At 43.8% G+C, this 25,400-nt stretch overlaps 17 non-coding genes and 1 pseudogene across 17 annotated transcripts; all 18 read left to right on the top strand.

The window, feature by feature from the left end:
• The first annotated feature begins 971 nt into the window (after window positions 1-971).
• LOC130383281 (5S ribosomal RNA) lies at window positions 972-1,090 on the top strand. Its single transcript, XR_008895734.1, has one exon. It is a non-coding gene; the product is annotated as a 5S ribosomal RNA (ribosomal RNA).
• A 539-nt stretch (window positions 1,091-1,629) lies between these two features.
• LOC130383401 (5S ribosomal RNA) lies at window positions 1,630-1,748 on the top strand. The gene has a single exon (XR_008895840.1). It is a non-coding gene; the product is annotated as a 5S ribosomal RNA (ribosomal RNA).
• A 529-nt stretch (window positions 1,749-2,277) lies between these two features.
• On the top strand, window positions 2,278-2,396 carry LOC130383410 (5S ribosomal RNA). Its single transcript, XR_008895848.1, has one exon. It is a non-coding gene; the product is annotated as a 5S ribosomal RNA (ribosomal RNA).
• Window positions 2,397-14,659: 12,263 nt separating this feature from the next.
• Window positions 14,660-14,778, top strand: LOC130383392 (5S ribosomal RNA). The gene has a single exon (XR_008895831.1). It is a non-coding gene; the product is annotated as a 5S ribosomal RNA (ribosomal RNA).
• A 519-nt stretch (window positions 14,779-15,297) lies between these two features.
• On the top strand, window positions 15,298-15,416 carry LOC130383396 (5S ribosomal RNA). Its single transcript, XR_008895835.1, has one exon. It is a non-coding gene; the product is annotated as a 5S ribosomal RNA (ribosomal RNA).
• Window positions 15,417-15,945: 529 nt separating this feature from the next.
• LOC130383398 (5S ribosomal RNA) lies at window positions 15,946-16,064 on the top strand. The gene has a single exon (XR_008895837.1). It is a non-coding gene; the product is annotated as a 5S ribosomal RNA (ribosomal RNA).
• Window positions 16,065-16,593: 529 nt separating this feature from the next.
• LOC130383397 (5S ribosomal RNA) lies at window positions 16,594-16,712 on the top strand. Its single transcript, XR_008895836.1, has one exon. It is a non-coding gene; the product is annotated as a 5S ribosomal RNA (ribosomal RNA).
• A 529-nt stretch (window positions 16,713-17,241) lies between these two features.
• On the top strand, window positions 17,242-17,360 carry LOC130383391 (5S ribosomal RNA). The gene has a single exon (XR_008895830.1). It is a non-coding gene; the product is annotated as a 5S ribosomal RNA (ribosomal RNA).
• A 529-nt stretch (window positions 17,361-17,889) lies between these two features.
• LOC130383400 (5S ribosomal RNA) lies at window positions 17,890-18,008 on the top strand. Its single transcript, XR_008895839.1, has one exon. It is a non-coding gene; the product is annotated as a 5S ribosomal RNA (ribosomal RNA).
• Window positions 18,009-18,537: 529 nt separating this feature from the next.
• LOC130383283 (5S ribosomal RNA) lies at window positions 18,538-18,663 on the top strand (annotated as a pseudogene).
• Window positions 18,664-19,192: 529 nt separating this feature from the next.
• Window positions 19,193-19,312, top strand: LOC130383406 (5S ribosomal RNA). Its single transcript, XR_008895845.1, has one exon. It is a non-coding gene; the product is annotated as a 5S ribosomal RNA (ribosomal RNA).
• A 519-nt stretch (window positions 19,313-19,831) lies between these two features.
• On the top strand, window positions 19,832-19,951 carry LOC130383403 (5S ribosomal RNA). The gene has a single exon (XR_008895842.1). It is a non-coding gene; the product is annotated as a 5S ribosomal RNA (ribosomal RNA).
• Window positions 19,952-20,480: 529 nt separating this feature from the next.
• LOC130383395 (5S ribosomal RNA) lies at window positions 20,481-20,599 on the top strand. Its single transcript, XR_008895834.1, has one exon. It is a non-coding gene; the product is annotated as a 5S ribosomal RNA (ribosomal RNA).
• Window positions 20,600-21,118: 519 nt separating this feature from the next.
• Window positions 21,119-21,237, top strand: LOC130383390 (5S ribosomal RNA). The gene has a single exon (XR_008895829.1). It is a non-coding gene; the product is annotated as a 5S ribosomal RNA (ribosomal RNA).
• A 529-nt stretch (window positions 21,238-21,766) lies between these two features.
• Window positions 21,767-21,886, top strand: LOC130383402 (5S ribosomal RNA). Its single transcript, XR_008895841.1, has one exon. It is a non-coding gene; the product is annotated as a 5S ribosomal RNA (ribosomal RNA).
• Window positions 21,887-22,415: 529 nt separating this feature from the next.
• Window positions 22,416-22,534, top strand: LOC130383389 (5S ribosomal RNA). Its single transcript, XR_008895828.1, has one exon. It is a non-coding gene; the product is annotated as a 5S ribosomal RNA (ribosomal RNA).
• A 519-nt stretch (window positions 22,535-23,053) lies between these two features.
• Window positions 23,054-23,172, top strand: LOC130383388 (5S ribosomal RNA). Its single transcript, XR_008895827.1, has one exon. It is a non-coding gene; the product is annotated as a 5S ribosomal RNA (ribosomal RNA).
• A 529-nt stretch (window positions 23,173-23,701) lies between these two features.
• Window positions 23,702-23,820, top strand: LOC130383387 (5S ribosomal RNA). The gene has a single exon (XR_008895826.1). It is a non-coding gene; the product is annotated as a 5S ribosomal RNA (ribosomal RNA).
• The last annotated feature ends 1,580 nt before the right edge of the window (window positions 23,821-25,400 follow it).

Below are 25,400 nucleotides of genomic sequence, written 5' to 3'. Positions count from 1 at the left end.
TTCTTCAGGGGGGGCGCGACGTGAGAAAAAAATAAACCCGAAGAAAAACCTGAAAGTCGATGATTCAAATCATCAATCTTACTTCAACTGTATAAGTAACCTAACTAAATCAATTTTCAACCGTTTATCTTCGTGCAAACCATTTAACAAATCTACACACTTGTATCTTCAATAATATCCAAACAGAATTTCGATATCATTTAAAATGTCTTCAGAACCACCGTTTTAGTTTCATACCGCTTTGTTTTCAGATGTTTTCATTGAAGACGTCTGCCCATTCTGATACACCTACTTCTATACATCGTAACTCATTCATTTTTCAACCGTTTACCATCGTTCAAACCATTGAACAAATCTACACACTTGTATCTTCAATACTATCCAAACGGAATTTTGATAGCATTTATACTTTTTTCAGAATCACAGTTTTAGTTTCAAACCGGCATCGTTTTCAGTTGCTTATAATGATTTAGGTCACCATAGCAACGCCGGTAAACAAACCCCGCCGAATAGTCGAATCTCTGGACTGAAAAAGCAGATCTGATTCGACTCTGAAAATTCAATGTCGGAAGGAATATGTGTAAACTGGCAGTTTACACAGATTAAGATGTTCAAATGTATTTAAAAAGGGTTAAGCTAAAACATGCTTCGATAAAGTTGTTAAATTGTGTTAAGAAATGTGTTTAAAAACGCACAAAGATGTTGTAATGGTTCAGAAATATGTTTAAATTGTTTAAAAAATATGTTTCAAATGTTGAAAAAATATGTTTCAAATGTTTTAAAATTATGATCAGAGATGTTTAAAATGTGTAAAATAATTAGGATAGCTTTCAAAACACAGGTCTTTAGAAATTTTTTTTTTCGGGGGGGGGGCTCAGCTGAATTTTTTTCTCTGAGGGGGGGCTCACTCTCTCACACTTTGAAAACCCCTGTGCTACTGTATAAAACCTGGTTTTGCGCCTGCACTAATTCCTTACGGCCATACCACCCTGAACACGCCCGATCTCGTCTGATCTCGGAAGCTAAGCAGGGTCGGGCCTGGTTAGTACTTGGATGTGAGACCGCCTGGGAATACCAGGTGCTGTAAGCTTTTCCTTTTTCAACTCGAGCTCATTGCCTCCGTGGCCTAACGTGACCTACCGTGACCTACCGTGACCTGATGTTTACTGCCAACCGCTTTGGAGGATTTAAGCAACATACAAAAACTGACAACGTCTCTCAAAACTGTTTTTGTGAAACATGAGGACAGTATAGTGATACTGCCAGCAGGGAGCACCAGAGAGCTGAACCGACAGTTGTACATTTCTTAAACTTTCACCAACACAAACACGCACGCTCACTTCAGATCATGGGAGGACGTCAAAAAATCACCACCCATTCTCTGACACTTTAACCGTTAACCTTGGTTCAAACATTTAACATCACACGCACACGCAGTGTATTTCAGATAATTAATGAATTCAGATGTCACAATGATCGTTTACATGGATAAGGAGTCCTACTGAATCAATTACTGCCGTTTATATCTAACTAATGATTGTTTTTGTAAAAGTGTAACGTCGAGCCTCAGCAGCTTTCTCACTCCTTATGTGCTACTGTATAAAACCTGGTTTTGCGCCTGCACTTATTGCTTACGGCCATACCACCCTGAACACGCCCGATCTCGTCTGATCTCGGAAGCTAAGCAGGGTCGGGCCTGGTTAGTACGTAGATGGGAGACCGCCTGGGAATACCAGGTGCTGTAAGCTTTTCCTTTTTCAACTCGAGCTCATTGCCTCCGTGGCCTACCGTGACCTACCGTGACCTGATGTTTACTGCCAACCGCTTTGGAGGATTTAAGCAACATACAAAAACTGACAACGTCTCTCAAAACTGTTTTTGTGAAACATGAGGACAGTATAGTGATACTGCCAGCAGGGAGCACCAGTGAGCTGAACCGACAGTTGTACATTTCTTAAACTTTCACCAACACAAACACGCACGCTCACTTCAGATCATGGGAGGACGTCAAAAAATCACCACCCATTCTCTGACACTTTAACCGTTAACCTTGGTTCAAACATTTAACATCACACGCACACGCAGTGTATTTCAGATAATTAATGAATTCAGATGTCACAATGATCGTTTACATGGATAAGGAGTCCTACTGAATCAATTACTGCCGTTTATATCTAACTAATGATTGTTTTTGTAAAAGTGTAACGTCGAGCCTCAGCAGCTTTCTCACTCCTTTTGTGCTACTGTATAAAACCTGGTTTTGCGCCTGCACTTATTGCTTACGGCCATACCACCCTGAACACGCCCGATCTCGTCTGATATCGGAAGCTAAGCAGGGTCGGGCCTGGTTAGTACGTGGATGGGAGACCGCCTGGGAATACCAGGTGCTGTAAGCTTTTCCTTTTTCAACTCGAGCTCATTGCCTCCGTGGCCTACCGTGACCTACCGTGACCTGATGTTTACTGCCAACCGCTTTGGAGGATTTAAGCAACATACAAAAACTGACAACGTCTCTCAAAACTGTTTTTGTGAAACATGAGGACAGTATAGTGATACTGCCAGCAGGGAGCACCAGAGAGTGTGGTAGAAATTACTGATTATATTCTGTGATTATTATGAGGTCTTTTATGCTTAATAGTGGAAAACACACGGTGCCTAGGTGTCTGGGTTTAGAACAGATGGAGCCCCCCTAAAAAGGAGCAGGGCTATCTTTGCAGACCATTTGTTGTCTATTTTCTGACCATTCAGGGTAAAGTGGATTTATGACTGAATGGAGGCAGACACCTCAAGGAGAAGCTGTTCTGTTTGTGTGTATAAAAAGACGCCGCAGTTTGTGAACGAGAGTGACTTTGCAAACCCACTCAGGCTGTTGTCGTTGTTGTTTTTCTGCACGATAAAGTCTTTTGTCAATTCTTGCTCCGGACCCCTCGTTTTCATTCTACTCTCTCTCTTGAATTAGTCTAAGTGTTTTATATCTCGGTTAATCTTCAATATATTGGCGTCGCGACCAGGACTGGAAAGAGAGCCCAACTGCCGGGCTGCAAGGCGGGGCGCGGACGAATCACACAACCAAGCGCACAAAACTATTCCCGGTAAGTTGGCTTACCACTAATTTAATGGTTGGTTGATCTGTTTTTGCCCCGTCTGAACGCTTGGTGAACGGGTTAAAGTGTCTCTTCAGTCAAACGAACCTAAAGAGAGAGAGAGCGAGAGACGGGAGCTCCGGAAGAGATTGACGTGCGCGCGCACATAAGCCCTAGGCGCTGTGGTTCTAAATGACCAAGACGCGTGGCTCCCTATTTTGACACAAGTTATTGTTATTGGTGTTTTGGTGTTTTGGTTCAATAGTCCTACTATAAAGTCCTGTGGCTGTATTCTAGAGGAACGAATTAGTGAGAAAGTTCCAATAGAAAAGTGGGTCCACAGTTCGAACGATTGCGTAACTGTTGGATTTCTGAGATCTCTGCTAAAATTGGGTCCACAGTTCGAACGATTGCGTAACTGTTGGATTTCTGAGATCTCTGCTAAAATTGGGTCCACAGTTCGAACGATTGCGTAACTGTTGGATTTCTGAGATCTCTGCTCAAGTTGGGTCCACAGTTCGAACGATTGCGTAACTGTTGGGTTTCTGAGATCTCATTTGGAGTTGTATTGGAATTCATTGCCGTTGATGAATTCATTTTTATTTTAGAGGTTTGCTTGGGATGTCGACCGGTGAATTTCCGAAGTTGGCATTTTTGAGAAAGCAGATTCTCGCACTTTTGAATAGATAAGGTTCTTGGTTGGAGTACCATTTGAGTTGGTATTTTGAGGAGTCTCTTGTTTGTTCGTGATCTGGTCGAGTGTGTATGTGATTAGCCATTATTTTGAAGGAATAGACTAGTTGTGCGAAGCATCGTTTGTCTGATCTTGGTGCTTTGTGGCAATCATTCTTGTTTGAAGTTCTGATTGATTCATTATACATCCGACCGTACATGTGATTAACCAAAAGGCCAGCTTCTATGCTCGGTCAACTTTTTATTTGTAATTAATTACAAACAATTCGGACATTTTTCAATATAAGATAAAGAAATTGTATGAACCGGCTTATTGTCTGTATTTAAGTCGTGTTAGGATTAAGTTACCTCGGAGGTTTTTACGACCCGGTTCATTTTTGTTGTTGTTGATTCTGTCATAAATAAATTAGGCGGACAGAGAATAGTTAATTTGTTTAAAGTAGTTGATAATCATAAATAAATTAGACGGATAGAGAATAGTTAATTTGTTGAAGTATTGAATAAATGTGTAAATCTTCTTTGACATCACCGCGCTGACTAACTGCACGTGCACGAGCAATCACACAGGGGACGAGCAGGAGCCTGCAAAGCAGGGAGGGAGACGAGCGCCGGGGGGGAGTTCACGTTTGTAGCTTAGAGATAGTAAAGTATTTAAAACTAACTAGTAGAATAAACTCAAATAAATTGTATTAATAAATAGTGTATTTCAGAAAAAATAAATAAGGTAATAAAGTAATAATTAAAAATGGCACCAACAGCGGTAGAAGTTTTGAGCAGAGACAATCCACTCCTCAGAAATTAGATCAAACGAATTTCTGAGAAGTGGGAAAAGCGGACAGTTAAATCAGGCACAATTTGGCCCGCGGGAGGGACTTTTGATCAGACAATGTGTAGGGACATGGAGGTAGTAATAAGGAACTACAGACCTAACAGAAGTGGTAAAAAGGCCTTGGAGAAGAGAGACAGGGAAAAGTTAGTGCTAGCTTTGTTCGAAGAGGAGGGAGAGAGGTGGCGTGCGTTACAACGAGTGGCCAGGAAAATAATCACAAAGAAAGAAGAGGCTCAACCTTTGCCTCTGAAGCTTGAGCCACCGCCGTACATAGAAACTAAGATGTATCCACTGTTAACAGGCAACTTAGAAGTTAAAGGGGAAGTCACACTAGATGTAGGAGATAATAAATGTAACACACAGGGGAGGAGGGGCGCACCCATACACATGGACTGTTATGAGGGGATTAGGGAACCAAGGGAAGAGTGTAGCAATGCTGAAATTAATTCCTGTGAGGATGAAGGTGAGGACGAGGATGGGGCAAGTGGTGTTGACGAAAGTAATGAAGATGTGAAAGATGGCTATGAGCAGGTTTGCGAGGGGCCTTCTCCGGGAAAGATAAAGAAAGGAAAGAGGGCAGTAAATTGGACAAAGACTCAGAGGAAGCTAAGAGAGAGTAATGACCCAATGGGGGAGGGGCGTAGTTGGAGCCCAGCGGCAGAGGAGCCTGGTTGCAGTAGGCCTACATTATTACCAAGCCTCACACCACTCGAGTTAGATGAGAAACTGAGGAAATCACAAAGAGGAAAAAAGGCACCCGACACCGTCCCAGGAATTTTTCCTATTTTAGTCAAAGGACAACATGTCTACTATCATCCGTGGGGCACACAGGACTTGGAGGGAGTCATTGCTAAACTCCCAAACATACATAACGGGGCGTCTAAATGGATTAGAACATTTGAGGAACTCACAGTGGGAAAGCTAATGGCAGTGGGGGACCTGAAAGCTCTGTTGGCAAGAGTATTGGGGTTATCTAAAATGGAGTCTGTACTGAGGAATGGAGGGTTGGACATAATGGACGCAATGCTCGATGGGCTTTCACTTAATCGCTACAGAGTGGCGATGTGGGCCACACTCAGAAGGGAGTTCCCGACCCATATCGATCATAAAAACATGAGAGGTCTCCCTATCAACGACACAGAGAATCCTGCATCCTACCTCCAGGTCCAAGTGGACAGATGGCGCTTGGAGACGAATGAGGATCCTGAGATCCATCCTGTGTTTTCAGTCATGTTCAGAAACTCTGTGATAGAGATTCTACCTAGCTCAATCAAAGCCAAGCTGGATGATGTGGTTGGACTGGTTACAAATAAAACTCATAGAGACTTCTGCGATCATGTGGTTCATGCAGTGGACAAATATCGGCAAAATGAACACAGAATGCAGGAACAAAGCAAAGAGGTGCAGAGGAAGCTATCTCAGCTTCAGTTGGAAGAACTCACAAAAAAAGAAAAGGAGAAGAAAAAACAGGCGGTTGTTTCCGAGTCTGTTGATACAGTACTGCAAGCTGTCCAGCAGGGCGCACCACAAACCCAACCTCCTCAACAGGCATTCTCCCCCCCAGTACAACAGCCTCAGAGCCAATGGTCACCCACTCCACCTGCCATAAATATACACACACATAACAATGGGAACCCAATGGGTGGGAACAAACAGAATCACAACAAGGGGTCCCAGGGACAGTATAAAAATAATCAACAACAGGGGTCCCAAGGACAGTATAAAAATAATCAACAGCAGGGATTCCAAGGACAACGCAGAGGTCCTTTAATATGTTATGGATGCAACCAGGAAGGACATAGTAAGAAAGATTGTTTGATTAACCCTTTTCCACCAAAGCAAGGACAGGGCAACGGCTATCAGGGGAGGCAAGATCAAGGGAACTACAACCAGGGACAACAGGGTCCCTTTATGGGTCAGGGGTACTAGGGGTGCCCAGAGAGTCCACAGGGGGAGGGTCAGCTTGTAGCAATCACAAAACGAGCTGATGAGGAACCAATACTGCAGGTTCTGATAAATGATAGAGGCACGCCAATGATGGCTGATACTGGAGCCACTTACACTTGCGTAGGTTCAAAATATGCCTCTCACCTCCCCATGGCAGGAAAATTCGCCAAAACTGTAGGATTCTCGGGACACACGCAGTTAATACCTATGACAGCTCCAGTAATGCTAAAACTGTACGGACGTACAGCCAAGCTACCCATCTTGGTATCAGACACTACACCGGTTAATTTGATTGGAAGAGATGCATTGTGTAAATTAGGATTGCAGATATTATGTACACCACAGGGCATAATGATTGAAACCGCAGGAACAGCATCTCAAATGACTCTATCAAAGCCTGACACTGCAAATGTATATTGGATAGGGAGAATTCAAGACCAGGTAAAAGAGACAGTGGGGAAATGGGGTAGCTACATCAAGGCTCAGATCCCAAATGCAAGGGAGTCAAGGATAGGATATCATTGCACTTTAATGTATGACCCAACACAGGCCCCAGATTTGGAAAACGAATGGCAGGAGAAAGCGGCAGGAAAAGCAGCAGAGATAGAGTCACAGTACATGGTAATTGGGCCACAAGGAGCAGCCATGATGATACAAGATACAGATCAATCATCGGCTATAAAGGATTGGTTTAAAAACACTAACAAAGCTGCCCATGTAACATTGTTAATAAACAGGGGATTTGAAGCAAAAGATCTGGGGGAAATGATGTTTAATGAAAAACAACAAACTTGGGAAAACACAGAGAATCCGTTGGTTCTCATGTCATGTTGCGGGAAGTTTTTGAAGATTCTGTGTTATGCGCATATGACAGGAATCTTACAGGAAGTGGAGGTGGTTCAGAAAAAACGGCAGATGACAGTAGAGGAACCATGTGATAGGCGGAATGAGATGAGAAAAGAAATGTTGGCAGCCATACCTGGAAAGGTGTGGTCAAGGTTCGATACAGATGTGGGTTTAGTACATTCAGCTAGCCCAGTGGTAGTCCGGACTAGACAAAATGTTAAGCTACCATGGCGAAGGCAGTATTACATGAAACCAGCAGCAGAGATAGGAATAGCCTCTACCATAGAAGGTCTTATAACAGCGGGAGTACTAATAGAGACCAAAAGCAACTGTAACACTCCTCTGCTTCCAGTGTTAAAAGCTGACAAAGAAAAGTGGCGGTTGGTGCATGATCTACGAGCTGTAAATGATGTTGTTGAAGATATGCATGCAGAAGTTCCAAATCCACACACGCTGCTGACCAACATCCCTCCAGATGCTAAGTACTTTACAGTAATTGACTTATGTGGAGCATTTTTCAGTGTGCCGCTTGCGGAGGAAAGCAGACACTTATTTGCATTCACGTATAAAGGTAAACAATACACATACACAAGGATGCCACAAGGATTCAAACATTCTCCACATTTGTTTAATCAAGTGCTGAAGAATGATTTGGAGGAATTAGAATTGCATGGAATTCTGATACAGTATGTGGATGATCTTCTGATATGTTCCCCCACAATGGAACAATGTCACGAGGACTCCATGTCTGTATTAAGAAAATTGGAAAAAGGCGGACACAAGGTGTCAGAGAAGAAATTACAATATTGTCAGACAGAGGTTGAATATCTAGGCAGGTTGGTAGCACATCAAACTAAAACCATAGCTCCTAGTCAGCTAGAAGGGATTGGTAAAGCACCCAAACCAGAAACAGTCAGACACATGATGACCTTTTTGGGGATGACAGGGTTTAGTTCAGATTGGATAGAGAACTATGCTTTAAAAACTGCGTCATTGCGAGACATCATGAAGGAGGCAGGAACAACTAACCTACAAGCTCGGTTAACATGGAATATAGATGCATCAGCGGCATTCGAAAGCATAAAACGTGAAATGCAAGGGGCAAGCACATTGGCAATTCCAGATTACACCAAGCCGTTCCTGTTGTATGTAGCGAATAGGAGTCAGGGCTATGCATCAGCAGTGTTAATGCAGGACTTGTGTGTTGGTAGGCGGAGTCAACCAATAGCATACTACAGCACAAAGTTGGATGCGGTAGCACAGGGCTACCCACCGTGTTACCAAGGATTGGCTGCAGTACAATATGCCTATGACAAGGCCTCATCCATCACAATGGGGTATCCGGTGACGATTCGGACACATCACAAAATCACAGAGTTGATTGAGAAAGGAAAGTTTGTGTTAACGGACGCTAGGTTGTTGGATTATTTGGCATTACTAACATTTCCAGATGTAACAATAGAAAAATGTTTCACGGTGAATCCAGCAGACAGAATTCCACATGATTTTGAAGGGACACCACATGACTGTGTGGCGGATTCTCTCACTTTTACTAAACTAAGGCCCGATCTATTGTCTGAGCCCATGGTTGGGGCAGAAGAGGATTTCTTTGTGGATGGATCATGTTTCAGAGATCATTTGGGTAACCATGCAGGTTTTGCAGTGGTTAGACAGAATCCGGACCACACATTCGCTGTTGTTCGTAGTTCACAGTGCGCACAGCCATGCTCGGCACAGTTGGCTGAGTTGAAGGCTCTTACAGCGGCCTGTCAAGAGGGGGCGGGTAGATCGGTGAACATCTACACAGACTCTGCATATGCGCACGGCGTATGTCATTTGTTCGGGGCAGTGTGGAAAATGAGGGGGTTTAAGAAAACTGATGGATCCCCCATATTGCATTGTAATCAGATTGTGGAATTGATGTCGGCGTTGATGCTGCCAAAACAAGTGGCGATAATCAAATGTCGAGCGCACAGAAAGGGCATTGATAATATCACGAAAGGTAATAACGCTGCAGATGAGGCTGCAAAAGTAGCTTCGGACAGCTGCAGGGCAATCCAGTCAGTATTATCCATGCCTGAGGCCGCGCCTACTGAGGACGACATTGTCCGCATGCAGGAGAAAGCTGGTGTCTATGAGCAGAACATGTGGCTGAAAAGAGGTGCTATACGCTCCCCCGCAGGGTTATGGAGAACTCATGACGGGATGATGTTGGCGCCTACGGCACTGTTGGGGTTACTCATCACTAATGCGCACGGTTTTGACCATTGCGCAAGGGGGGAGGTTTTGAGGAGAATTAGAAAACAAGGTTTTTCTTCACCATACTTGCAAACAATGATCGATTACCAGCTAAATTAGTGTGGAGTATGTGCAAAAAACAATGTAAGAAAAACAATCACTACTCCATTGGGGCACATTCCTACACCTGAAGGACCATTTAGACATTTGGTCATGGACTATGTTGACATGATTAAAAGTATAGGTGGTAAAAGGTATATGTTAGTTATCATAGACAGGTTTAGCAGATGGGTAGAAGCAGTCCCATCAAAAGACCAAAGTGCAGCTACAGTGATCAAATTTCTAACCAGAGAAGTCATGCCAAGGTTTGGAATTCCGTCAGAAATAAGTTCAGACAACGGGGCTGCTTTTATTCAGAAAACACTAAAACAAGTAATCCAGCATTTGCATGTCAAACAAAGATTAGGCTGCGTCTACCATCCTCAATCACAAGGTATGGTGGAAAGAGTGAATGGGACGCTAAAAACAAAAATTAACAAAATTTGTGCAAGTACTAAATTGAATTGGATTGATGCATTACCACTGGCACTAATGAGTTATCGCATGCAAGCTAACAGAACGACGCATCTAACCCCGCATGAAATGCTTACGGGTCGACCCATGCCTTCACCTGTCATTCGAGGGCCTCATAAAGGACCTCCATTAGAACAATTGGAAACTGAATTAAGACGCTATATGGGACAACTGACTGGCATACACAGGCTTGTTTTGCAACAGGAGAAAAGCAGAGTTCCAGAGTTGGAGGAGGAATCACCAAGGGGGGTGGAGCCGGGTGACCACGTGTACATCAGAGTCTTCAGGAGGAAGTGGAACGAACCCAGGCGAGAAGGACCATACAAAGTCACCAGCGCAACACCAACAGCCATCCAAGTGGAAGGAAGTGCCACGTGGTATCATCTCAACCACTGCACAAAAGCTGCTCAACCCAAAGCCAGAGACGATCGTGAGGAGGAGGAGCCAGACGCAGACACACGTGGGGCTGACCAGCTGCCCCAGGACCAGATCCAGTCGAGCCAAGAGATTCAGCAACATGATGTTGCTGAAAACGGGGAGCCTGTTTCTGATCCTTTACGGGTTGTGCCAGATTTCGCTGGCACAAGCACAGACCCAGAGGAAGGATGAAACCACGGGGACAACACAAACCTGGAAGGGCCAGGTATTAGGGGGTGATAGGCCTACTGAAGAAAGCCAGAGAGGAACACAGGATAATCCGGCCCAAAATCATTCAGGACTGGTTGACAACAAAGGGAAAATTGTTTTATATGCTCAGATACCACCGCAGGACCGAATGAATGAATTTGTGTTTACTGTTATGTCGGATAACCAACCGTTATGTGCATTAACCTCCCGCCAGAATCATGTGCATAGGGAAAAATGGTGTGAAGTAAATATCCAATTTAATCCAATGAAATGGTGTTTAACAGTAACGTCTGGAAAAGCATGGGACTATAAAAGAAAGTATGAATTAAATATGAGAGAACATATATTTTTTAAAACAGTATCAGACAGAACGTTCAATTTTACATTAGAAGCAGACGACCCTTGTGTAATCAAAGATCAACCTCCAGTTGGGGATAATGGGAAGACTAACAAAACTTCTGATATCAGGGAGTTAGCACACCCTTCAGTCACTGATATAACTTCTGTTAAAGAGGCAACCACAATACTAGCAACCACTAACATAACTCCAATTAGAGAAATAACAACAGTCATGAGTGATCAAATACAACTAACAACAAATGGTACAGCAGCAACTGCTCAGAGTCAAATACAACTAACAACAAATGGTATAGCAGCAACTGCTCAGAGTCAAATACAACTAACAACAATACTAGCCAAAGTAGAGGTGATCACTTTGGCTAGTATGAAAATGTCTAAAGAGGATAATATAGTAACACTGGCAACCGCAATATCAATGGTAAATTCAGAAACTATGGCGACAAGGATCTTAACATCAACCTCAATGTCTCTTGAAGAGACTCTTGTAGAACAGACAACTGTTCGAGAGGGTAATAAAACTAAAAAACTTGGTCGCCGCTCGACAGCTAGGACCCTAAAACAATTTAAACCTGATCCCAGTGGCCTCATCAGCGTCAAAACCTCTGACCAACTGTTTAGACAGGCCAAAGCCAATAGGTGGTATAAATGGGTCGAATTTACTGGAAAACAAATAGAGGCAGACAGCTGTTATTTGTGCAGCAAAAATCGTCAGGATGCAATGTATGTCGTAAATACTAAATATGATTTTGAATTTTGCTTAGAAGAACGGACGCAGCAGGAGCATGATATAGAGGTCAATTTAAATAGAACACGAACAGAGGGTATTCCATATCAGAAAAGTACGTTATATGTTCAATGAAATGTTTTCTGCTGTTAGGATCGAGTCAACATAACAAATATCTTGAAGATAAATATGACGGAATGCCATGGAATGTAATCATGAAAAGATGCCGAGAATTTGACATAACCCTATCACAAGAAATAGGCGAAGTAACACGACCGAAACAAACCAATTTTCAAATTGAAGAAGGCTTAGAATGCTTTCAAAATGACGAAGGAAACAAAAATGCCAGCGATGTAGGTAGTATACCAGAGGAACAATGTAGCATAATTTGGAATGTCACCCTATTCGATATAAACGGGAAACGATTGTTATATCAATCACCTGCGATTAAAAATGTTCAGCTTTTACCAGGCTCTCAGCAGAAGTCTAGAGAGAACTACATGTCAATACTATGGAGTGATGGAGCATTCGTGAGCCAGGACAGAGTGGTGGCAGATCAGTTTTGGCTTTGCGGTAATAACATTATTCGTCCCGTACTTGCTAAAATGTGGAGAGGACGATGCGCAAAAGTCCAAGTGGTTACGGAGATTGCAATACTACCATCAATAAAAGATGTTGTCGATAACTTACAAACAGATAACCTAAACAGGCGGAAGAGAGCATACGAGGCAGACGAGAACATAAAAATTGATAAAATAGGACAACCCAGGGGAATACCCGATAAATTTAAGGCACGAAGTGAAGTAGCAGCAGGATTTGAGGCACTACTGCCAGCAATCGGAATTACTAAAAATGCGGAATGGATCAATTATATATTTTACAACCAACAGAGGTTCATTAACTACACAGATGATGCATTATCTGCATTGGGCGAGCAGCTGACAGCCACAAGCGCTGTGGCTTGGCAGAACAGACAGGCTTTAGATTGGCTTCTAGCAGAAAGGGGGGGAGTTTGTGATCTTATAGGTGAAATGTGTTGTACCTTCATCCCAAATAATACTGCCCCAGATGGATCATTCACACTTGCAATGAACAATTTAAAACGTTTAAGAAAAGAGTTAAAGGAAAACGCAGGCCATGATCAGGGAATGTTTGGATGGCTTGAAACAAAGTTTGGTATGTGGGGAATGATGTTCGCAAAGATAGGTGTAGTGCTCCTAATAGTACTAACAGTGATGGGTCTGATCTTCTGCTGCTGCATTCCCATAGTCAGATCCGTAATAGCATCCAGGCTTTCTAAAGAGATGGCCCTCATGGTGACTGGCATAGAGGAGTCGGGGGAGTGGGAGAGGATGCTTTATGGGAAGATAGATTAGAGTGACACTAGAAAGGAGACCGGAATGTGAAAATCGGACATCTGAGGGAGGTCCTATTTTCTTAACTGGTGACCTCTCCATGAGAAACACAACCATTTCAGACAGTTTGAACAAATGGACATTGGACTAAGGGGTTTCAGGGCTGGTGGCTGCAAACAGGAGCAACAACCACAATGCCCTAACCCCCCACGTTTATATAGTATACCGGTGCATGACAATAATCAGAGCTATCCAAATCTATGCAGGCTTGTTTACAATCTAAGTTTTTATTTCTTTTTATTTCTTTTTATTTTTGATTTCTATTGTTTACTGATTTTTTGAAATGTCATTTTTTGAGTTTCATATTTTTATGCCATATATTCTGAAATGCTAATTTTCAATGCATGCTGAAAATACTATGTTATGTGTGAATTCTAGTTTGTATTCTACATTTGATAGATCTTTTTGCCTTAAACAGGTTTAAAATCCTGAGAATTATGCAGTTTGAGATTCGTGAACATGCTTAAAGGTTTTTAATGATGATCAAATGTAGTGCAAAATATAGCCTAAACGACTGTTATGTTTTTGTTGTGATCTTATCTTACAAAAAAGGGGGGATGTGTGGTAGAAATTACTGATTATATTCTGTGATTATTATGAGGTATTTTATGCTTAATAGTGGAAAACACACGGTGCCTAGGTGTCTGGGTTTAGAACAGATGGAGCCCCCCTAAAAAGGAGCAGGGCTATCTTTGCAGACCATTTGTTGTCTATTTTCTGACCATTCAGGGTAAAGTGGATTTATGACTGAATGGAGGCAGACACCTCAAGGAGAAGCTGTTCTGTTTGTGTGCATAAAAAGACGCCGCAGTTTGTGAACGAGAGTGACTTTGCAAACCCACTCAGGCTGTTGTCGTTGTTGTTTTTCTGCACGATAAAGTCTTTTGTCAATTCTTGCTCCGGACCCCTCGTTTTCATTCTACTCTCTCTCTTGAATTAGTCTAAGTGTTTTATATCTCGGTTAATCTTCAATAAGAGCTGAACCGACAGTTGTACATTTCTTAAACTTTCACCAACACAAACACGCACGCTCACTTCAGATCATGGGAGGACGTCAAAAAATCACCACCCATTCTCTGACACTTTAACCGTTAACCTTGGTTCAAACATTTAACATCACACGCACACGCAGTGTATTTCAGATAATTAATGAATTCAGATGTCACAATGATCGTTTACATGGATAAGGAGTCCTACTGAATCAATTACTGCCGTTTATATCTAACTAATGATTGTTTTTGTAAGAGTGTAACGTCGAGCCTCAGCAGCTTTCTCACTCCTTATGTGCTACTGTATAAATCCTGGTTTTGCGCCTGCACTAATTGCTTACGGCCATACCACCCTGAACACGCCCGATCTCGTCTGATCTCGGAAGCTAAGCAGGGTCGGGCCTGGTTAGTACTTGGATGGGAGACCGCCTGGGAATACCAGGTGCTGTAAGCTGTTTCTTTTTCAACTCGAGCTCATTGACTCCGTGGCGTACCGTGACCTGATGTTTACTGCCTACGGCTTTGGAGGATTTAAGCAACATACAAAAACTGACAACGTCTCTCAAAACTATTTTTGTGAAACATGAGGACAGTATAGTGATACTGCCAGCAGGGAGCACCAGAGAGCTGAACCGACAGTTGTACATTTCTTAAACTTTCACCAACACAAACACGCACGCTCACTTCAGATCATGGGAGGACGTCAAAAAATCACCACCCATTCTCTGACACTTTAACCGTTAACCTTGGTTCAAACATTTAACATCACACGCACACGCAGTGTATTTCAGATAATTAATGAATTCAGATGTCACAATGATCGTTTACATGGATAAGGAGTCCTACTGAATCAATTACTGCCGTTTATATCTAACTAATGATTGTTTTTGTAAAAGTGTAACGTCGAGCCTCAGCAGCTTTCTCACTCCTTATGTGCTACTGTATAAAACCTGGTTTTGCGCCAGCACTAATTGCTTACGGCCATACCACCCTGAACACGCCCGATCTCGTTTGATCTCGGAAGCTAAGCAGGGTCGGGCCTGGTTAGTACTTGGATGGGAGACCGCCTGGGAATACCAGGTGCTGTAAGCTTTTTCTTTTTCAACTCGAGCTCATTGCCTCCGTGGCCTACCGTGGCGTACCGTGACCTGATGTTTACTGCCAACCGCTTTGGAGGATTTAAGCAACATACAAAAACTGACAACGTCTCTCAAAACTGTTTTTGTGAAACATGAGGACAGTATAGTGATACTGCCAGCAGGGAGCACCAGAGAGCTGAACCGACAGTTGTACATTTCTTAAACTTTCACCAACACAAACACGCACGCTCACTTCAGATCATGGGAGGACGTCAAAAAATCACCACCCATTCTCTGACACTTTAACCGTTAACCTTGGTTCAAACATTTAACATCACACGCACACCCAGTGTATTTCAGATAATTAATGAATTCAGATGTCACAATGATCGTTTACATGGATAAGGAGTCTTACTGAATCAATTACTGCCGTTTATATCTAACTAATGATTGTTTTTGTAAGAGTGTAACGTCGAGCCTCAGCAGCTTTCTCACTCCTTATGTGCTACTGTATAAAACCTGGTTTTGCGCCTGCACTATTTGCTTACGGCCATACCACCCTGAACACGCCCGATCTCGTCTGATCTCGGAAGCTAAGCAGGGTCGGGCCTGGTTAGTACTTGGATGGGTGACCGCCTGGGAATACTAGGTGCTGTAAGCTTTTTCTTTTTCAACTCGAGCTCATTGACTCCGTGGCCTACCGTGGCGTACCGTGACCTGATGTTTACTGCCAACCGCTTTGGAGGATTTAAGCAACATACAAAAACTGACAACGTCTCTCAAAACTATTTTTGTGAAACATGAGGACAGTATAGTGATACTGCCAGCAGGGAGCACCAGAGAGCTGAACCGACAGTTGTACATTTCTTAAACTTTCACCAACACAAACACGCACGCTCACTTCAGATCATGGGAGGACGTCAAAAAATCACCACCCATTCTCTGACACTTTAACCGTTAACCTTGGTTCAAACATTTAACATCACACGCACACGCAGTGTATTTCAGATAATTAATGAATTCAGATGTCACAATGATCGTTTACATGGATAAGGAGTTCTACTGAATCAATTACTGCCGTTTATATCTAACTAATGATTGTTTTTGTAAGAGTGTAACGTCGAGCCTCAGCAGCTTTCTCACTCCTTATGTGCTACTGTATAAAACCTGGTTTTGCGCCTGCACTAATTGCTTACGGCCATACCACCCTGAACACGCCCGATCTCGTCTGATCTCGGTAGCTAAGCAGGGTCGGGCCTGGTTAGTACTTGGATGGGAGACCGCCTGGGAATACCAGGTGCTGTAAGCTTTTTCTTTTTCAACTCGAGCTCATTGACTCCGTGGCCTACCGTGGCGTACCGTGACCTGATGTTTACTGCCAACCGCTTTGGAGGATTTAAGCAACATACAAAAACTGACAACGTCTCTCAAAACTATTTTTGTGAAACATGAGGACAGTATAGTGATACTGCCAGCAGGGAGCACCAGAGAGCTGAACCGACAGTTGTACATTTCTTAAACTTTCACCAACACAAACACGCACGCTCACTTCAGATCATGGGAGGACGTCAAAAATCACCACCCATTCTCTGACACTTTAACCGTTAACCTTGGTTCAAACATTTAACATCACACGCACACGCAGTGTATTTCAGATAATTAATGAATTCAGATGTCACAATGATCGTTTACATGGATAAGGAGTCCTACTGAATCAATTACTGCCGTTTATATCTAACTAATGATTGTTTTTGTAAGAGTGTAACGTCGAGCCTCAGCAGCTTTCTCACTCCTTATGTGCTACTGTATAAAACCTGGTTTTGCGCCTAGCACTAATTGCTTACGGCCATACCACCCTGAACACGCCCGATCTCGTCTGATCTCGGAAGCTAAGCAGGGTCGGGCCTGGTTAGTACTTGGATGGGAGACCGCCTGGGAATACCAGGTGCTGTAAGCTTTTTCTTTTTCAACTCGAGCTCATTGACTCCGTGGCCTACCGTGGCGTACCGTGACCTGATGTTTACTGCCAACCGCTTTGGAGGATTTAAGCAACATACAAAAACTGACAACGTCTCTCAAAACTATTTTTGTGAAACATGAGGACAGTATAGTGATACTGCCAGCAGGGAGCACCAGAGAGCTGAAACGACAGTTGTACATTTCTTAAACTTTCACCAACACAAACACGCACGCTCACTTCAGATCATGGGAGGACGTCAAAAAATCACCACCCATTCTCTGACACTTTAACCGTTAACCTTGGTTCAAACATTTAACATCACACGCACACGCAGTGTATTTCAGATAATTAATGAATTCAGATGTCACAATGATCGTTTACATGGATAAGGAGTCCTACTGAATCAATTACTGCCGTTTATATCTAACTAATGATTGTTTTTGTAAAAGTGTAACGTCAAGCCTCAGCAGCTTTCACACTCCTTATGTGCTACTGTATAAAACCTGGTTTTGCGCCTGCACTAATTGCTTACGGCCATACCACCCTGAACACGCCCGATCTCGTCTGATCTCGGAAGCTAAGCAGGGTCGGGCCTGGTTAGTACTTGGATGGGAGACCGCCTGGGAATACCAGGTGCGGTAAGCTTTTTCTTTTTCAACTCGAGCTCATTGCCTCCGTGGCCTACCGTGGCGTACCGTGACCTGATGTTTACTGCCAACCGCTTTGGAGGATTTAAGCAACATACAAAAACTGACAACGTCTCTCAAAACTATTTTTGTGAAACATGAGGACAGTATAGTGATACTGCCAGCAGGGAGCACCAGAGAGCTGAACCGACAGTTGTACATTTCTTAAACTTTCACCAACACAAACACGCACGCTCACTTCAGATCATGGGAGGACGTCAAAAAATCACCACCCATTCTCTGACACTTTAACCGTTAACCTTGGTTCAAACATTTAACATCACACGCACACGCAGTGTATTTCAGATAATTAATGAATTCAGATGTCACAATGATCGTTTACATGGATAAGGAGTCCTACTGAATCAATTACTGCCGTTTATATCTAACTAATGATTGTTTTTGTAAGAGTGTAACGTCGAGCCTCAGCAGCTTTCTCACTCCTTATGTGCTACTGTATAAAACCTGGTTTTGCGCCTGCACTAATTGCTTACGGCCATACCACCCTGAACACGCCCGATCTCGTCTGATCTCGGAAGCTAAGCAGGGTCGGGCCTGGTTAGTACTTGGATGGGAGACCGCCTGGGACCTGGGAATACCAGGTGCTGTAAGCTTTTTCTTTTTCAACTCGAGCTCATTGCCTCCGTGGCCTACCGTGGCGTACCGTGACCTGATGTTTACTGCCAACCGCTTTGGAGGATTTAAGCAACATACAAAAACTGACAACGTCTCTCAAAACTATTTTTGTGAAACATGAGGACAGTATAGTGATACTGCCAGCAGGGAGCACCAGAGAGCTGAACCGACAGTTGTACATTTCTTAAACTTTCACCAACACAAACACGCACGCTCACTTCAGATCATGGGAGGACGTCAAAAAATCACCACCCATTCTCTGACACTTTAACCGTTAACCTTGGTTCAAACATTTAACATCACACGCACACGCAGTGTATTTCAGATAATTAATGAATTCAGATGTCACAATGATCGTTTACATGGATAAGGAGTCCTACTGAATCAATTACTGCCGTTTATATCTAACTAATGATTGTTTTTGTAAAAGTGTAACGTCGAGCCTCAGCAGCTTTCTCACTCCTTATGTGCTACTGTATAAAACCTGGTTTTGCGCCTGCACTAATTGCTTACGGCCATACCACCCTGAACACGCCCGATCTCGTCTGATCTCGGAAGCTAAGCAGGGTCGGGCCTGGTTAGTACTTGGATGGGAGACCAGCCTGGGAATACCAGGTGCTGTAAGCTTTTTCTTTTTCAACTCGAGCTCATTGACTCCGTGGCGTACCGTGACCTGATGTTTACTGCCAACCGCTTTGGAGGATTTAAGCAACATACAAAAACTGACAACGTCTCTCAAAACTGTTTTTGTGAAACATGAGGACAGTATAGTGATACTGCCAGCAGGGAGCACCAGAGAGCTGAACCGACAGTTGTACATTTCTTAAACTTTCACCAACACAAACACGCACGCTCACTTCAGATCATGGGAGGACGTCAAAAAATCACCACCCATTCTCTGACACTTTAACCGTTAACCTTGGTTCAAACATTTAACATCACACGCACACGCAGTGTATTTCAGATAATTAATGAATTCAGATGTCACAATGATCGTTTACATGGATAAGGAGTCCTACTGAATCAATTACTGCCGTTTATATCTAACTAATGATTGTTTTTGTAAAAGTGTAACGTCGAGCCTCAGCAGCTTTCTCACTCCTTATGTGCTACTGTATAAAACCTGGTTTTGCGCCTGCACTAATTGCTTACGGCCATACCACCCTGAACACGCCCGATCTCGTCTGAATCTCGGAAGCTAAGCAGGGTCGGGCCTGGTTAGTACTTGGATGGGAGACCGCCTGGGAATACCAGGTGCTGTAAGCTTTTTCTTTTTCAACTCGAGCTCATTGACTCCGTGGCCTACCGTGGCGTACCGTGACCTGATGTTTACTGCCAACCGCTTTGGAGGATTTAAGCAACATACAAAAACTGACAACGTCTCTCAAAACTATTTTTGTGAAACATGAGGACAGTATAGTGATACTGCCAGCAGGGAGCACCAGAGAGCTGAACCGACAGTTGTACATTTCTTAAACTTTCACCAACACAAACACGCACGCTCACTTCAGATCATGGGAGGACGTCAAAAAATCACCACCCATTCTCTGACACTTTAACCGTTAACCTTGGTTCAAACATTTAACATCACACGCACACGCAGTGTATTTCAGATAATTAATGAATTCAGATGTCACAATGATCGTTTACATGGATAAGGAGTCCTACTGAATCAATTACTGCCGTTTATATCTAACTAATGATTGTTTTTGTAAGAGTGTAACGTCGAGCCTCAGCAGCTTTCTCACTCCTTATGTGCTACTGTATAAAACCTGGTTTTGCGCCTGCACTAATTGCTTACGGCCATACCACCCTGAACACGCCCGATCTCGTCTGATCTCGGAAGCTAAGCAGGGTCGGGCCTGGTTAGTACTTGGATGGGAGACCGCCTGGGAATACCAGGTGCTGTAAGCATTTTCTTTTTCAACTCGAGCTCATTGACTCCGTGGCGTACCGTGACCTGATGTTTACTGCCAACCGCTTTGGAGGATTTAAGCAACATACAAAAACTGACAACGTCTCTCAAAACTATTTTTGTGAAACATGAGGACAGTATAGTGATACTGCCAGCAGGGAGCACCAGAGAGCTGAACCGACAGTTGTACATTTCTTAAACTTTCACCAACACAAACACGCACGCTCACTTCAGATCATGGGAGGACGTCAAAAAATCACCACCCATTCTCTGACACTTTAACCGTTAACCTTGGTTCAAACATTTAACATCACACGCACACGCAGTGTATTTCAGATAATTAATGAATTCAGATGTCACAATGATCGTTTACATGGATAAGGAGTCCTACTGAATCAATTACTGCCGTTTATATCTAACTAATGATTGTTTTTGTAAAAGTGTAACGTCGAGCCTCAGCAGCTTTCTCACTCCTTATGTGCTACTGTATAAAACCTGGTTTTGCGCCTGCACTAATTGCTTACGGCCATACCACCCTGAACACGCCCGATCTCGTCTGATCTCGGAAGCTAAGCAGGGTCGGGCCTGGTTAGTACTTGGATGGGAGACCGCCTGGGAATACCAGGTGCTGTAAGCTTTTTCTTTTTCAACTCGAGCTCATTGACTCCGTGGCCTACCGTGGCGTACCGTGACCTGATGTTTACTGCCAACCGCTTTGGAGGATTTAAGCAACATACAAAAACTGACAACGTCTCTCAAAACTATTTTTGTGAAACATGAGGACAGTATAGTGATACTGCCAGCAGGGAGCACCAGAGAGCTGAACCGACAGTTGTACATTTCTTAAACTTTCACCAACACAAACACGCACGCTCACTTCAGATCATGGGAGGACGTCAAAAAATCACCACCCATTCTCTGACACTTTAACCGTTAACCTTGGTTCAAACATTTAACATCACACGCACACGCAGTGTATTTCAGATAATTAATGAATTCAGATGTCACAATGATCGTTTACATGGATAAGGAGTCCTACTGAATCAATTACTGCCGTTTATATCTAACTAATGATTGTTTTTGTAAAAGTGTAACGTCGAGCCTCAGCAGCTTTCTCACTCCTTATGTGCTACTGTATAAAACCTGGTTTTGCGCCTGCACTAATTGCTTACGGCCATACCACCCTGAACACGCCCGATCTCGTCTGAATCTCGGAAGCTAAGCAGGGTCGGGCCTGGTTAGTACTTGGATGGGAGACCGCCTGGGAATACCAGGTGCTGTAAGCTTTTTCTTTTTCAACTCGAGCTCATTGACTCCGTGGCCTACCGTGGCGTACCGTGACCTGATGTTTACTGCCAACCGCTTTGGAGGATTTAAGCAACATACAAAAACTGACAACGTCTCTCAAAACTATTTTTGTGAAACATGAGGACAGTATAGTGATACTGCCAGCAGGGAGCACCAGAGAGCTGAACCGACAGTTGTACATTTCTTAAACTTTCACCAACACAAACACGCACGCTCACTTCAGATCATGGGAGGACGTCAAAAAATCACCACCCATTCTCTGACACTTTAACCGTTAACCTTGGTTCAAACATTTAACATCACACGCACACGCAGTGTATTTCAGATAATTAATGAATTCAGATGTCACAATGATCGTTTACATGGATAAGGAGTCCTACTGAATCAATTACTGCCGTTTATATCTAACTAATGATTGTTTTTGTAAGAGTGTAACGTCGAGCCTCAGCAGCTTTCTCACTCCTTATGTGCTACTGTATAAAACCTGGTTTTGCGCCTGCACTAATTGCTTACGGCCATACCACCCTGAACACGCCCGATCTCGTCTGATCTCGGAAGCTAAGCAGGGTCGGGCCTGGTTAGTACTTGGATGGGAGACCGCCTGGGAATACCAGGTGCTGTAAGCTTTTTCTTTTTCAACTCGAGCTCATTGACTCCGTGGCGTACCGTGACCTGATGTTTACTGCCAACCGCTTTGGAGGATTTAAGCAACATACAAAAACTGACAACGTCTCTCAAAACTATTTTTGTGAAACATGAGGACAGTATAGTGATACTGCCAGCAGGGAGCACCAGAGAGCTGAACCGACAGTTGTACATTTCTTAAACTTTCACCAACACAAACACGCACGCTCACTTCAGATCATGGGAGGACGTCAAAAAATCACCACCCATTCTCTGACACTTTAACCGTTAACCTTGGTTCAAACATTTAACATCACACGCACACGCAGTGTATTTCAGATAATTAATGAATTCAGATGTCACAATGATCGTTTACATGGATAAGGAGTCCTACTGAATCAATTACTGCCGTTTATATCTAACTAATGATTGTTTTTGTAAAAGTGTAACGTCGAGCCTCAGCAGCTTTCTCACTCCTTATGTGCTACTGTATAAAACCTGGTTTTGCGCCTGCACTAATTGCTTACGGCCATACCACCCTGAACACGCCCGATCTCGTCTGATCTCGGAAGCTAAGCAGGGTCGGGCCTGGTTAGTACTTGGATGGGAGACCGCCTGGGAATACCAGGTGCTGTAAGCTTTTTCTTTTTCAACTCGAGCTCATTGCCTCCGTGGCCTAGCGTGGCGTACCGTGACCTGATGTTTACTGCCAACCGCTTTGGAGGATTTAAGCAACATACAAAAACTGACAACGTCTCTCAAAACTATTTTTGTGAAACATGAGGACAGTATAGTGATACTGCCAGCAGGGAGCACCAGAGAGCTGAACCGACAGTTGTACATTTCTTAAACTTTCACCAACACAAACACGCACGCTCACTTCAGATCATGGGAGGACGTCAAAAAATCACCACCCATTCTCTGACACTTTAACCGTTAACCTTGGTTCAAACATTTAACATCACACGCACACGCAGTGTATTTCAGATAATTAATGAATTCAGATGTCACAATGATCGTTTACATGGATAAGGAGTCCTACTGAATCAATTACTGCCGTTTATATCTAACTAATGATTGTTTTTGTAAGAGTGTAACGTCGAGCCTCAGCAGCTTTCTCACTCCTTATGTGCTACTGTATAAAACCTGGTTTTGCGCCTGCACTAATTGCTTACGGCCATACCACCCTGAACACGCCCGATCTCGTCTGATCTCGGAAGCTAAGCAGGGTCGGGCCTGGTTAGTACTTGGATGGGAGACCGCCTGGGAATACCAGGTGCTGTAAGCTTTTTCTTTTTCAACTCGAGCTCATTGCCTCCGTGGCCTAGCGTGGCGTACCGTGACCTGATGTTTACTGCCAACCGCTTTGGAGGATTTAAGCAACATACAAAAACTGACAACGTCTCTCAAAACTATTTTTGTGAAACATGAGGACAGTATAGTGATACTGCCAGCAGGGAGCACCAGAGAGCTGAACCGACAGTTGTACATTTCTTAAACTTTCACCAACACAAACACGCACGCTCACTTCAGATCATGGGAGGACGTCAAAAAATCACCACCCATTCTCTGACACTTTAACCGTTAACCTTGGTTCAAACATTTAACATCACACGCACACGCAGTGTATTTCAGATAATTAATGAATTCAGATGTCACAATGATCGTTTACATGGATAAGGAGTCCTACTGAATCAATTACTGCCGTTTATATCTAACTAATGATTGTTTTTGTAAAAGTGTAACGTCGAGCCTCAGCAGCTATCTCACTCCTTATGTGCTACTGTATAAAACCTGGTTTTGCGCCTGCACAAATTGCTTACGGCCATACCACCCTGACGCCCCCTACAGTGTCGGAGTACGTAGTGTTTTTTTGGACAGCCGCATGGTAAATTGTTTGTTCTGGTGGAGAGAATTTTGGAGTGTTGCTATCTGGTCTAACAACCCAGTTATTTTGTGTTTTTTTTCGTCCCCCGCAGTCATAGACTGTTGGGGGATCGCCCTGAGTTATTATATATATACTTTTCCGGTAATTTTTGTTTGTTTGCAACGGTGGAGGCGAGAATGATCCGGGGCCTAGCTTCGGCGAAGCCACCGGGCGAAATGAGTGCCGGCGGGCAGCGAGCTGGAGGGACGGTGAATGGAGCAGGACTTGAGGTGGAGGAGGACGGAAAAGCTGGCGGGTTGCGAGGAGGAAGGAGTGTTGCGGAGGAGTCGGGAGGAGAAAGGAGAGAAGGAGAGAGCGGGGGAGATGGGAACGGCAAGGCGGCTGGAGGCGGGCAAGAGCAGGTGGCTGGTGGAGAAACAGTGGACGGGATTAAGAAGGTAGAGCGCATGTATGAGAGGAGGCTCACGGTTTGCGTGGAGCAGTGCGGGGACATTATACCCATAGGAGAATTAATGAAGGCTATGGCGGTCGTGTGCGGAGAAATCAGGGCCTGTAGGGTGCTGGCCCTCGGGAAGCTGGAGGTGACGGTGTGCGGAGAGAGGGGGAAGGACCGTCTGCTCGATGGGTTTAAAATACACAACACTAGGATTATTGCCAGAGAACTATGTAATGACGAGCTGGTGGTTTCCTTTCTTACCCTGCCAGCATACATTTCTGATGCGGAAATCCTGGATAAACTAAGTGGGTGGGGAGTCCGGGCGCTTTCGTCCATCAAGAGGAGGATGTGGCCGGGCACCAATATTGCCGATGGTACAAGGATTGTACGGGTCAAATTTAATGAGCTCGTGCAATCCTTGCCATATTCCACTAAATTCAATACCGCAACGGGTGTTGAATACTTTAGAGTAATCCACGACCGCCAGATGAAGGTTTGCAGGAGCTGTATGCAGCCGGGCCACATCCTGCGTGAGTGCCCGGAT

This window comes from Gadus chalcogrammus, chromosome 5, assembly GCF_026213295.1.
Source record: "Gadus chalcogrammus isolate NIFS_2021 chromosome 5, NIFS_Gcha_1.0, whole genome shotgun sequence".
Lineage (NCBI taxonomy): Eukaryota > Metazoa > Chordata > Actinopteri > Gadiformes > Gadidae > Gadus > Gadus chalcogrammus.
The sequence above is the reverse complement of the archived record's forward strand: the minus strand, read 5'-3'. Positions and strand labels throughout refer to the sequence as shown.